Here is a 14552-nt window from a genome sequence, read left to right as displayed (position 1 = left end):
TGTGGATACCTCACCTGGCTACTGCGTTTACACACCTACGGTGGACTCGTTAACACATCTACATTGGAGCCACTCACATGCAGTTTTTTTCTCAGGACTATTGGAGAAACAACAGCTATCCCGACGGCTCTGTGCGGCTGATGTATATATTTTACTCCCTGCAATACGTATTGAATATTTTTTCTTGGAGGATTGATTCTTTTTTATATTTATTAGCATTAATATCTTTCCTATTAGGAAGAATTTGCTCACACATTGCATTGCAATCATTCTGTTTCATTAATGCTTTTTATTATTATGTGTACTTATGTTATTAATTAAATTTGTTTACAATAAACTATATACAGTAAAATTTATTGCTGTGATTGATATAGCGCAGTCCCTTTGTATTTTCTTTTGTTGTCTATGGTCAAGGAACTACAGAGTTCCTTTGGGACAGCTGCTTAATCAGTCACAGCACCTCGCTCTGCAATTCATCTCTGGGCAAACTAGCACCGACTGTTTTTTCTTGTTTTTTGAGGGCATGCCTGCATGGCACGTCTCTCATGTAACGTCCGGCTGGGGGAGAGCCCAGCGCTCCATAACTAGCTGGGCTTCCCGCAGCCCTCTCCCGGCACTGAATGGATGCCACACGCAACAGCCATTCAGCTACTCCTGGGTCCGGCACCGCCGCACAGCCCAACCTCCCGCTTTGACCACCCGCGGGACAGTTCGGCCCACGAGTGGAACAGCGGGACAGTGCTGTCCAGCTGAAATCGGGATTTTGGGAAGGGGTGCGCACTCTATTGGGTGGCGGCCCTGTTCGACCGCACTGGTATTTAGTTATTTTCCACATCATTATTTTAATTGATTTACTGTATTTTGTATATTAATAATGTAAGGTATATCTATTATAAACACTGAAAGTCAAAATTAGTGCTGACATATTTGATTGCTTTTCTTTTTACAGCTGGGATGATGAAACTATGAAGCACTACGGCAATGTAGGGGTTGGACTGTGGGACTGCCTAGGAAGAACTTAAGCTACCTCAAATATTTCACTCACAATCCACTATTTTCTGAGAGGCGAAACTATCTTAATAACAACCAATTTCTAATGTACACACTCACTGGCGTCACAAGGGGGGTGCGGGCCGCACCGGGTGTCACCAGCTGAGGGGTGACACCAAAGTGCTAGCTCTCCCTCAGTGACAGGATCCGGGTGCTGTATTACGTGCAGCACTCGGCTCCCAGCACAGTGAGGGAGCTGGCACTCAAACAGGCTGGTCCCCGGGGGTAGCCTGCATCTCCAGCACCCCCGGTTTAACAAAAAATGGAGGTTCGGCCCGCTGAGCCACGCCCCACCCGCGAGGCCACGCCCCCTAATTTTGCGCCGCGCGCAGTGAAGGGTACCTAACCTGGCCCGCACCAGGTGCGATGTCAGGTAAGGACGCCACTGTACACACTACTCAATTATCTGTTACTGTAAGAACAATTATAAGTCCTAAATATCATCATAAGTGAAATTTTTTATTCAATTATTTTAAATCATGTACACACTTCAAAATGTGCATGATAATTGCTCATCGTTTTTGACAAATGTCGTTTGGCAGGCCATATCAAATAGGCAGATCCAACAATAATCGGCACAAGATGGTGTGTACACACCGTGCAATAATCGGACCAAGCAGCTAAACCCGATTATAGCATAGTGTGTTCCTAGCTTATGCAAAATTCAGGCTGGTAATTAGCATATGTACTACTGTATATTGTGCAATATATACAAAATAAAGAATTTTTTTCGATGGAGCTGATCTTGGTGGATGCTATCAGTTTACCAGTGAGATGGGGTGTAATTTGGGGGTGATCGGGTCACTTTACAACTTTAATGAGTTAGGGGAGAATCTACTCCCAATACTCTTTGCTTGTTTATGATTTACCTAAATCTAAGAATAGTTATATCAAATTTTTAGATTTATTTCGTAGTATCTAGAGAACATTGGTGGTTTAAGGTAAATTTAATATACAGTAATTGCATTAACTATAATTAATGCATACATGCAGTATGATCACAGATTATAAGATATCATGAGCAGGGCCCTCTTCCCCCATTGCTTTTCCCTCCCTCACTAATACCATCATGTTTGGGTTCAGCTGGCACTGCTTTTGCAGGTATTATGACTGCATGTGCAGCAATGGTGACAGCTTGTATCCCACTTTATGCAATGTTTCATACTAATAAGTATATTGCATTTTTTTCTTATTTGTTTGCACTGCTTTTGTTTATGTACTATGTAAGGCGTTGTGGACCCCTTGTGGAGCCATTTAAATTAGAGGTATGCGTTTCGATTTTACTCGGATATGTTCGGATCTCAAAAACGGCATCATATTGGCTATCTGGATGTCACGTTTTTGGATAGCCAATAAGAGAAATCTGAACTTGACGATAAGAACCTAATAAAACTGAACCCACACATCTCAAATTTAAATAAAGGATATTAATAATAATATTATTATTCCAATACATGTTTGCAATCCTATCTTATTTAAAAAAAAGCCTAGGAACATGTTAATGTACAATGAATGTAGCTTTAAGTGTTAAACTAATATGATTTTAATGCATTTATTCAGACTTTAAAGTGTTTTACCATTTACTCAATGTAAAGTACCATCTCTGTATTTGACAGATAGCAGTGTGGTAAGGCCATTTCATGGAATACGTGGCACATGCATGGCTAGGTCCATTCCATTCACTTTGCCACCGTTTTCCAAGACAGCACAAGCCCTGGTAAAGTCATGGTGACTAAAATGGACGGGCTTTACACTGAAAGATCTTTATAACCAATTTTCTCTTGACTTGTGCATTCGCTAGGCCCTTCTTTTCTCACCTCATTTATTTGTCTCTATAGTAACTCAGCAACCTTGGATAACTTAAACAAATATAGAACTAATAGGTTCTTCAATTTAAAAATCTCAGAACTAGAATCAGAGGTATTATTAGCGTAGCATAGGAAGTAAAAGAAAACCTGTTTAGTAACGAATAGAGACGAGCGTTTTGGTTTTGGGTCGGATCTTCTCACCATGTTCGGATCTCAGAATGAGGCAAAAAGTCATCTTGCACAGACATCTGTACCGAGATGTCCATGAAAGATGATGTTTTGCCTCACATTGAGAACCGAACTTGGCAGGAAGATCTGAGCCAAAACCGAAATGCTCATCTCTAGAAATTAATGATGCAAAGGAGGGCACCTAAATACACAGCTGATCTAGTATAGACACTTCTTTATTTTATTCTTGTTAATAGTGATATCCTCTATGGTAGCATGCAATACCAATATAACCTGCCCTGACTTTCAAAACTATTATTAACCAATACTATTAGAATATTCTGAAGCTGCACTTTTGTCATGAGGAACATTTGCTGAGCCCTGACTTAAATTAACTTAATAGTCCAATCTCCCTTTTCATTTAAAAGATTGAAGTCCAAGACTAACTGATTTTCTAGCATCATGAGTCAAGAGATGATTTACCGTAAAATAAATCATACATTGGCTATTTGGCATGACTCAGTTCTTTGACTGTTCTTCCAAGAAATATATTAGAATCACATCATGATTAGAGTGATTTGGTATGTCTGTCATTAACATGATAAGATATTCTAAAGCATTGTGAAAGTGATATCTGTGTTTTAAAATTAGGAATAAATCTAAATCATAAGCAATTATTTTAGCACACATAAAATTTACAATGCAAAATATTATTTCCATATATGTTAAAAGACAAGTTATTGCCACAAATGACAATAATGCATCAATTGTGACTATTACACGTTTTTCAGATTATTTTTTATTACCTGAGAAACAAAAGGCAGACTTTAGCAGGCCATGTGTTACTTTTATCACTCAGTTTTATGATTGTGTCACAAGTCAACTCTTTCACTAACATTTGGCACTACTTCACTAAAGAGTCAGAGACTAAATGTGAGACTAAAAGCACCCAAAGACAAAGCAGTTATCTAGGGGGTATATTTACTAAAGTGTGGGTTTAGAAGTAGAGTTGTTGCCCATAGCAACCAATCAGATTCTACTTATCATTTATCTAGCACCTTCTAGAAAATAATTGCTAGAATCTGATTGGTTGCTATGGGCAACATCTCCACTTCTAAAAACCTGCACTTTATTAAATATGCCCCTAGTGTGTAATTATTAGCAGTCTTATGATAGCATGCAGATGGGGGGAGGGGAGATGTACTAAGCCTTGGAGAATGATAAAGTGGAGAGAGATAAAGTACCAACCATCAGCTCCTAACTGCCATGTTACAGGCTGTCTTTGAAAAATAACAGTTAGTAGCTGATTGGTTGGTTATTTATCGCAATCCAAGGCTTAGTACATCTGCCCCTAATTGTCAGGTTACTGTAGGAGAGATCATTGTAGCATGTTGTAGATTAATGGAAGTAATCAGATGTAATCAAATATAAAGAGATATTAATGAGGTAAAAATATATGATCCTTCAGAGCTGAGGGAAATTCAGTCTGTCAGAACAGTCACAGTTAAGCCTACCATAGATCATGTATTTATCAGGGCAATTCCCTGTTCTGCCAATACTTGGTTCGGAAGATTGGCAAAAACCAGCATGTTGGACCATCTCGATTTACTGATTCCGACCCAAAAAATTATCGAAATCAGTGAGTCTGAGATTTTTAACATGTAGTATTTGGCTAATCCCCCAAGAACCCTCCAATCATCGGAGTCCGGATCATCATCAGGGAGATGTGTGGCAACATAACACTAACATGGCTACTAGCTTAGAGCAGTCACATGGTACAAAATAGACAAAGGCTTAACATATAAAAGATACATTAAAAAGGCTAAACTAGCAGAATGCAGAAAACATTAGTATTACATACATTCCTCTAAGGAAACAAGAGAACATATCAAATGTGCTGTGGATGCAGAACAAGAAGGAAAGAGGGAAGCAAAACTCCTGAGTTGATGCTTACTGAAAGTTTTATAACTTTGGGCTGATAGTTAGATTTTTTTGGGAAACAATTGACAAATATTTGATGCGCAACACAAAAAAGTTGTAAAAAATAAATAACTCACTTTAGAAAGTTGTATTTAATGTCTTTATTATTTATACACTTGTTTGACTGATTTAATTGAGAACAGGGCTTTATATGATTGGTACAGTGGGCCTGATTTAGTCCTGGATGCAATGCCGATATCTACACAGATTGTTAACCATTGGCAATGTGTAGTGCCTCAGAGCTATATGTGTATGGATCCCTTTAAAAGATCATGCAAGTTCAGGAAGCACTTAACACAAGAGTTTTCCTGCCCCTGCTGCTCACTGGTTCATGGTAGCTGTCAGTCAAGGAGGGATAGGCTGAGAGAGACTTGTCAGCTGAAATCTCGCGAGATCTGGAGTAGGGAACCCCTGGGAACTCCAACTAGCACTACAAGAGCCAGCATGCCCTCCAAATGCTGGTTCATTCATGCCTCTCAAAACAGCAAACATAATATGGAAGCTGCTCAAATCAATTTGGCAATACTCTTCAGGTGCATGAAGGGGAAGGGTCATACTAAACAGAAAAACAGAAAGGGGAGCATCCCCCAGCTCACTAAATTGTACCTGCAACAATTGAAAACTATATGGTAATAGAGATTCAGAGATATTTGTTGCATGCATTTGCAAGTACATGGTAAGCTGCCAGGCCACTTCACAGCTTCTCAGATGCTGGCAATCCCTACACTGCATGATAACAGTACCCACTCTGGGCCATTACGACGCCTATGTTAAGTCCGTGTCGGAGAGAAAGTGTCGGTATTTAGACCGGCGGCATTGCGTCCGCCGGTCTAATAACTACATACCCAGGAAGCACTTAACACAAGAGTTTTCCTGCCCCTGCTGCTCACTGGTTCATGTAGCTGTCAGTCAAGGAGGGTTAGGCTGAGAGATACTTGTCAGCTGAAATCTCGTGAGATCTGGAGAGGACTCCCTAGAAGCTTTGCTGAGAGGAGCACATGTAAAGATGAGAGAGACATTTTGTGTTGGAGACAGGAGCTCAGGGCCGGATTAAGGCCCACATGGGCCTGGAGCTGAAAATGTTCAAGGGCCTATATTGAGAAGGGGAAGAGCTGTGAACGGTGCAGTGTGGCTGTGGTCAGAGTCACCTTGGTGTTTACACCCCCTAAACTATGACCACAATGTCTCCCTAACTACATAGAAATAGAAAAATTGCATCATTTTGTTTTTTTTGGGGGGACGGGGGACTAGAAAAACTATTTAAATACTTAAAATTTATGGCCAGTTAGGTAGCTGGTAGTCATTCTGTCATGTTGATGGGCCTATTTTTATTTGGAGGCCTGGAGCTGTAACTCCATCCGCCCCATTGTTAATCTGGCCCTGCAGGAGCTGTATCTGAGCAACAGACAAGCAGGAGGCTGGTTGGGAATTCCAGAGCAGTGTGCTGAAAAGTTTCCTCATGGGAATAAGGCAGAAACAGAGGCATTATCTGCACAGTGGCACCTGTGGTGAGTCTAACTACTATATCATAGAAGTTGTCTGAGAGCATGCAGCAGTGTGGCACTACAAACCCCAGCCAGCATCAGGACATAAAAGCACAGGGTGATTGAAATGTGTAGCATTTGAAGACATATTTGTTCCAGAACTGTATTTAAGATGGCACCAGACAATAAGGGAGTGTTGTCGTTAATCCCAGCCATTTGCAGACAATGAAGGCAAGATCAAGGATCATCCATTTGGTTTGATGCAGATACTATCTGTCAGAACCTTACTGTGATTTGAAGAGTAGCAGAACTCAGACTGTATTAAAGTGGCATTTAACTACAAAGCAGTAATTGTGTGCAAAGCAATTTACAACCTTCTTCCTGTAAACCAAAAAGAGTCCAGCATGTACATTCTGCCTCCTACTCAAGCAGTAACTCAGTTAAGGAAACTTTGTGACTGTTAAATACTGTCAATTCTGTGGAACAACAGATCCCATACCATTCGGAATGTCATTTGTCTTAACACCAGAGTATTAAACCACAACACTAATGCTATCACATAGAGAGAGTTAGTCAGTGCAACTATTGTGCCGATATAGGAACATAATTTTTAGGAGCAATAAGCTTTTTGTGGGATCTGCTTTATTTCACCTGTTCATTTAAATAATTATTGTCTGTCATACCTTAACCTCCAGTGAGAGATTGAGATATTGTGTGGGACTTTATTTCTACTACGGGAAAGGATACACCACAGTGACTTAATCTTCTTAGAGGGTATTGTACCTCTGCGATACAAGACTGTTTGCGGACCAGGATACACTTTTACTACATTGCTATTGCGTTTGGGGTTAACAAAGCCATGTCTGTGCTAGAAAGTAGTTCTGGATCCTGATTGAGACACCATTTTGTGTTATCTGAAGGAAATTTGCCTCTCTCTAATTGCTAGGTTAGTCACTAATTGAAGTTTCTAGGTACTTGTATGTTGAAATGTATATTTCCTTGTCTATTTAATTGCCAACAAACAAGTTACAATATTGAATTGTCCAAAGAAATGTTGTTGTCCATAAATGTGTTATTGAACGTGTTATTTACAGGTTGTCTTTAGCTATCTTAACCTCTTTTGATCCAGAAAATAAAGGGTTAAAGGATCTCGATGTCGGTTACTGAGTTGGGAGTAAGTAAGCTTTGGCAGTACCATTGCTTCTCTGTCACTCATATTCATGCTTATATTAGCGGAATCCACATTGCGAGGAAGGAGGAAGAACCGTTTTGAAGAGCGAAAGTAAGTCTTGGCATTGTAGCCATTCCCTTCCTCCAGAGTGTTACACATGCGTGTAAGCCAAAACTGCGAATTCTAAATATACTTGCACAGAATATTCACTTGCACAGTCAGTGACAGGTAGTCAACGTGTAAAGGAAGGTTACGGGGGGCTAGAGAAACACAGGCTGGTCAGTAGCATTTAAACACTATTTTCTGGGTGTCCTGAAATTCTTGATCTCAGCAGGAGAGGTCTCCCCATCAGGGCTGTCTTAACAGCAGTGCAGGACCTGGGCAAAACATTGCACTCTGGCCCCTATTAAACAATCCTCTTCCGGGGATGGGATGCTATTGGTGGAGGCTGTGCCGAGGAAGGGGGGGGTGTTGGCTATTGGGAGAAAAACAGTAGTCATTTACAGGAAAAAAACAGTCACAGTCTGAACATGTACAGTACAATACATTTCCTAAGCAGTGCCCCCAGTAGTGGTCCCCTTTACCCAGTGCCCCCAGTAGTAGCCCCCCTATGCAGTGACCCCAGTATTTGTCCCCCCTATGCAGTGACCCCAGTAGTAGTCCCCCTTATGCAGTGGTCCCAGTAGTAATCCCCCTATGCATTGCCCCCAGTATTAGTCCTCCTATGCAGTGCCCCCAGTAGTAATCCCCCCTATGCATTGCCACCAGTAGTAATCCCCCCTTTACAGTGCCCCCAGTAGTCCCCCCTTTACAGTGCCCCCAGTAGTAATCCCCACTATGCAGTGCCCCCAGTAGTAATCCCACCTATGCATTGCTCCCAGTAGTAGTCCACCCTATGCAGTGCCCCCAGTAGTAATCCCCCTATGCAGTGCCCCCAGTAGTAATCCCCCCTATGCATTGCCCCAGTAGTAATCCCCCCTTTACAGTGCCCCCAGTAGTCCCCCCTTTACAGTACCCCCAGTAGTAATCCCCTTATGCAGTGCCCCCAGTAGTAATCCCACCTATGCATTGCTCCCAGTAGTAGTCCACCCTATGCAGTGCCCCCAGTAGTAATCCCCCTATGCAGTGCCCCCAGTAGTAATCCCCCCTTTACAGTGCCCCCAGTAATAGTCATCCCGTTACAGTGCCCCCAGTAGTAGTCCCCATTATGCATTGCCCCCAGTAGTAATCCTCCCTATGCATTCCCCCAGTAGTAGTCCCCCTATACAGTGGCCCCAGTAGCGGCCACCCTCCCCATACAGTGCCCCCAGTAGTGGCCCCCCTATACAGTGCCCCTAGTAGCACCTTCCCCTATACATTGTCCACAGTAGTGGACACCATCCCCATACAGTACCCCCAGTAGTGCCCCTCCTATATAGTGCCCCCCTATCCTCTGCGAGTTCCCATGCCTCCCTTACACACATACAAAAAAAAAAGCAACTTAACTGATCCCCGCTCCTGCCGACGACCTCCGCTGTCTACTCCTCCGGGCCTGCTCTCGCTCTGCACTATGGGATGGCAGAGATGTCATGACGTCTCTCCCATCACCCACTGTGGGTGGAGCCAGAAGGCGGAGCTCATGAGTGAGCTCCAGCCGGCTCCCTCCGAGGATGATGCAGCAGCCAATGAGTCTGTCTGACTCTCATTGTTTGCTGTATCAAATAGACAACCACCACTGCTCACTGCGGTCTGCCCTACACTTTGGGTCTGGGGGACACTAGTGGGGGTGCAGCGGCGGCTATGGACCCCTGCACCGCAGTGGGCCCCGGTGCAATGTCCCGTCCTGAGCTGGTACCCGCCTTTGCCTCCTCCCCATGCAGGACTATCAGTGGTGGCAGCTATGTGATGGGGGTAGGGGTGCTATCGGCCACGGGCCCTTGGAATCCTGGGGCCCTTGGGCAACTGCCCATTTAGCCTATAGGTAGAGACGGCCCTGCTCTCATTCTCTGGAGACCGGCTATGACAGCTTAGCCTAATCTCATTCCAATGTTTCTGGTTTTGTGCGCGAGTAGTGGTTGTGAGATGCTTTCAGTGGACATCTCAAAGTACTTTATGGCGAGTGAATCATTAGCATATTTTCACAATTGCAGTCCATGAGAGACCGCAGCTGCGATGGCATTTGCAAGCGGATCTGAATCCGGCCACAGAGAAAATTAAATTCTCTGCGATATATAATCATGATGTGCAGCTGTGCATGCTGTCTGTTCCATCTGTGCTGGATCCCAAAATTTCTGATGGCAGACCCGCTTTCCTGTAATTTATTGTGGATTACTGGATATGAATGAATACTGAATATTGATGATACCTGTTATGCAGATACATACTGTTTTTGTTGGCACATCATGTGTACAGAATTGCAGATTTTTTTTACAGTTTGAAGCAAGTCTTGTAGACAGTCATCTATTTAGCAACCTTGATTGCCAGACCGTCTGTGAGAGGCTGTGGTCATGTGGAGTCCATACGTACTTCCATGGGTAAGAGCTGTTTTGGCGAAACGAGGGAGACTTACAAACACAATATTAGGCAGGTGGTGTAATGTTATAACTGATCTGTGTTTGTGTGTATATGTGTGTGCATGTGCAAAAAAAGAGCATTGCTTGTAATAGTGGTGTACAAAAATTTAGTTATGAGTTGGACATTAGGACCTTCCACCTGAAGAGAGAGAACTTTATGTTCAGAAATGGACAGGCTAGTATTTTTTTATGATATATATATATATATATATATATATATTGACAAAAACTGGGGAAGTTGATGACGGGAGATTTATATGCCCCAGGATCCTAGCTTCTGTCTGGTAAATGGGCAGAACTCCTACCCCCAGATTCTCCAGATACAGACAAGGACCCCCCAGATGGCAACCAGATAGTGAGCTCTCCAGTGGGGCCTGTTCATCTCAAAGTGACCAGGAAACCACCACTAGTAATGTAACACGGAGACCCCTTTAGTGGTTACCACCCGGACATCAAAAGACGGAGGGCCCGCACGAGACACAGTAAGCAGGGGGAGAGGAAGAAAGCCCAACAAGAAGAGAGCACAATAATTAACCTGTCAAAGAGGATTATCATTGAAACGGATGAAAAATTATTGAATAAGGGACTAAGGGGGTCATTCAGACCCGCTCGTGAGCGCAGGACGCTTGCAATTAGGTCCATGTTACCCCACTGCGCATGCGCACGATGGAGGGAGCTCTGTCGTGCACATGCGCGAGACCCGGCTAGCGACGGGGTAGCCGTCGCTCCGGGTCTCGCACCAAAGGGGGCGTGCTGTCGATGTTGATTGACAGCACGCCCCCTTTGGTGGGCATGCCGGGGGCGTGGCTGCCAGACGGAGGCGTTCCCATGGGAACACCTACCGTCTGAAGCCGGCCCCACTGACATCACTAGTGATGTCAGTGGGAGTGATTTTGGCTCTGATAGAGCCAAAATCACTCCAGGGCTTGCGGCAGCGAGACCCTACTGCAGGGTCTCCGTCGCAAGCCCGATAGTCGCGATGGTCTTGACCATCGCTACCATCATCATGGACGCTCGCATAAGCTGTGGGTGGTCACCCACAGCTATGCGAGCATCCAGGAGGACGCTCCATTTTCATGTAGGAGGGCCCTGATTCAGAGCGAGCGCTCTGGTCAGAGCGTCCGGCTCTGAATCAGGCCCTAAGTTTTGTACCTACCTGTACCTTCAACAGCTTCGAATGGAAGAAGGACATGTGGCGCTTTACCCGCAATCTTAAACGAAAGGAATTTTATTCCAACACTCAGGAGAACACCATGACATATGAAACGGGTCCAGTAAAAAAACACTCTACGTTTGAACCACAGTCTCACAATGCATCCATTAAGAGCTTCACAAGGCTTCTAGACTATCAAGTGATGGAGGAATCTAAAAAACAAGATACAACATCCCGAAATAATTTCACCAAGGAAGAATATTTAGCATTGATGTCTCTGAGTAAAGATACGTCAATCTCCATTCGCCCAGCGGACAAAGGAGGAGCCTTGGTGATACAAGACATTGATGACTATAGAAAAGAACTATACAGACAATTAGCTGACACCACTGTATATTTAGAATTGGATAAAGACCCCACTTTACCATACAAAACGGAATTGGATAATATCCTTACGGAGGCACAGTCCAGGAAATGGATAACTGAATCCACAAAATCCAGCATAAGCATTGATAAACTGATGGTGCCTTTGATTTATGCACTTCCGAAGGTGCATAAATCTTTAAAATCACCACCTGGAAGACCTATAATTTCAGCCAGAGGTTCACTTTACAGTTCTATTTCTAAATATTTGGACTTTTATGTTCAACCTCTCATCATGAAACAACGAACGTACTTGAAAGACACCAACACCTTACTCCACAAATTGCACAATTTACAATATCTTCCCACTAATTTACTAATGTGCACTATTGATGTAGTGTCACTTTACACTAGTATTCCTCACCAACAAGGGCTAGATTATGTGCAGCATTTTTTGTCAAGTAATCAGGAGTACACTGGGCCACATTTGCCATTTTTCATGATTTTATTGGAGAAAACTCTCACTAGAAATTATTACTTATTTGACAATAAATTTTTCCTGCAATGCCAAGGTTGCGCCATGGGGTCCCATGTAGCACCTTCCTTTCCAAACATATATATGTTTGAGGTTGAGAAAGCTTTATTTTTTGAGAACTCTTTTCATCAGCATGTACTGTTTTTCACAAGATATATAGACGACATCTTGATTCTCTGGTCAGGTTCACAGGAACAATTCGTACATCACATGACATTGGTTAACCAAATGTATGTAAAATTTACTTATGAATGTAATCATCAAACAGTACATTATTTAGACGTGTCCATAACATGGACAGGTACTGAATTTGAAACCCGGATTTTCCACAAAGCCACTGATTGCAACACCCTGTTACATGCCAACAGCCATCACCCAATTGCCTTGAAGAAGGGACTTCCATTCTCCCAGTTTTTACGCATTAGAAGAATCACTACCAATGAGGAGGTAGCTGCTTTGGAAATTGATGAGATGACTAAGAAATTTATTAACAGAGGCTATTCTCCCAAAGAATTGGTTACAATCAAAAATAAAGTCATGGCAATGACCCAACAGGAACAATTCACCCCTAGAGTCAAAAGTCAAAAGACCAATAAAACCATGTTTTTCTCCAATAAGCATAACACAGCTAGTAAATTCATCAACCACACAACCAAGACTCTCATTAATACTGATACCAACATTAAATCTGTACACAAATCGAATATCATGTTGTGCCATTCTAGAGGGAGGAATCTCAAAGATTGGTTGGTGCATAATGATATATCACTAGCATCCTCTAATCCAGATACACACTTTTTGTCCAGAAGACCAGGGTGCTACAAATGCACTGGATGCACCACTTATAGCTACATGGAACCAAGCAAGTACATTATTCATCCACATTCCGGAAAGCAATTTCCAATTAAACACATTTTGACGTGCACTAGTAGATATGTAGTATACATGTTAAGATGCCCTTGTAGCCTGGTATATATATAGGCAAAACTACACGTACTTTCAAAGAAAGGATGGCACACCACCGTACGGCCATTAGACAGGTGCTATCCGGAAAAGAGATAGACCAGCCTGTGGCCCACCATTTCAAGAAAAGCCGGCATTCCCTGGCCACTTTATCATGTAAAATCATCGACAACGTACCATCCTCCAGAAGAGGTGGGGACCGAAAGAAACGTTTACTCCATTTGGAAACACAATGGATACATAAATTATATACTGTTACCCCTTTCGGACTAAATGAGACTTTGTCCTTTGCGTGCTATCTGTGAAGATAGTTTTTCTAATGTATGGACATTGGAGGATGATAATTTCATGAAATTCCAAAAAAAAAAGTTTTTTCGTATACTTTATATACAACGTTTCGTTCACTTTTAGTTTTTTGACAACTTGCACTGTATTGGCAATATGTGTTGGCATCTGACTCCACCAGCATATCCTATTAGATGAGCTAGTAGTTACAGACATACCATACTGGCTATGCCCAAACTCGACTGAACTTGGAAGCCAAGCAGTATCGGGTCTGAACATTACCAGGGAGGGAGACCACCTAGGAAGATCAGGTTCTGTAATACATCTTTTCAATCTATTTTGGAAAGACTGGCAGGTTGTCTTTATGTGATGCCATACATAGGTTGCCTAGTGTATATTGTATCAGTGATTGGAGAATTTTTTACACCATCTACATCCCGCGTGGTGTTCTTCCGTTTTTTCGTTATGTTTTTTCGCTATGATGTTTTCTTGTTATGCTGTCCTTGATGTATAACGAGTTCTATATTAGATTCATTAATTTTTCTGTTTCTTCATTTTTTCTTGTTCAACAAATTATTTTATAAATTTCTATTCTTGCAGTTTCTCTTTTTTGATATTTTAGGTCAATAGTTTGGCCATATCTGTTTTTATCACTGCTTATTATCACTGCTTCTAACAATTAAATGTACCACTTTCATGTTCTATGAGTGCGAATGAAGAATGTTGCATCTTTGCAGCTGGCTTCTACATTCTGACACAATTTTTTATCATCATTTTGACACTTTATTATCTATGTTGGTTTTATGTAATATACATATTCACGTTTCTCATCATTATAATCCTTTCTTTATGTATGCATTTTATTCTCTGACACCTTGTATCATTTCACTTTCACTTCATTTTTAGTTTCTTTCACTTATGCCTCACCATTTATTTGGTGTAGGGTTTGTACGTTCTCCCCCTGTGATTTCAATGGGAGATGGATCTGTCTTTATTCACAGTTATATTCATATATATATATATATATATATACACACATG

The 14552-nt window shown here is 42.2% G+C and overlaps 1 pseudogene; it reads left to right on the top strand.

Moving 5' to 3' along the window:
- The first annotated feature begins 13716 nt into the window (after positions 1-13716).
- Positions 13717-13835, top strand: LOC148519620 (5S ribosomal RNA; annotated as a pseudogene).
- Positions 13836-14552: the final 717 nt, after the last annotated feature.

Source organism: Taudactylus pleione, unplaced genomic scaffold (assembly GCF_031769625.1).
Source record: "Taudactylus pleione unplaced genomic scaffold, aTauple2 ptg000186l, whole genome shotgun sequence".
NCBI classification, from domain to species: Eukaryota; Metazoa; Chordata; class Amphibia; order Anura; family Myobatrachidae; genus Taudactylus; species Taudactylus pleione.
The sequence above is the reverse complement of the archived record's forward strand: the minus strand, read 5'-3'. Positions and strand labels throughout refer to the sequence as shown.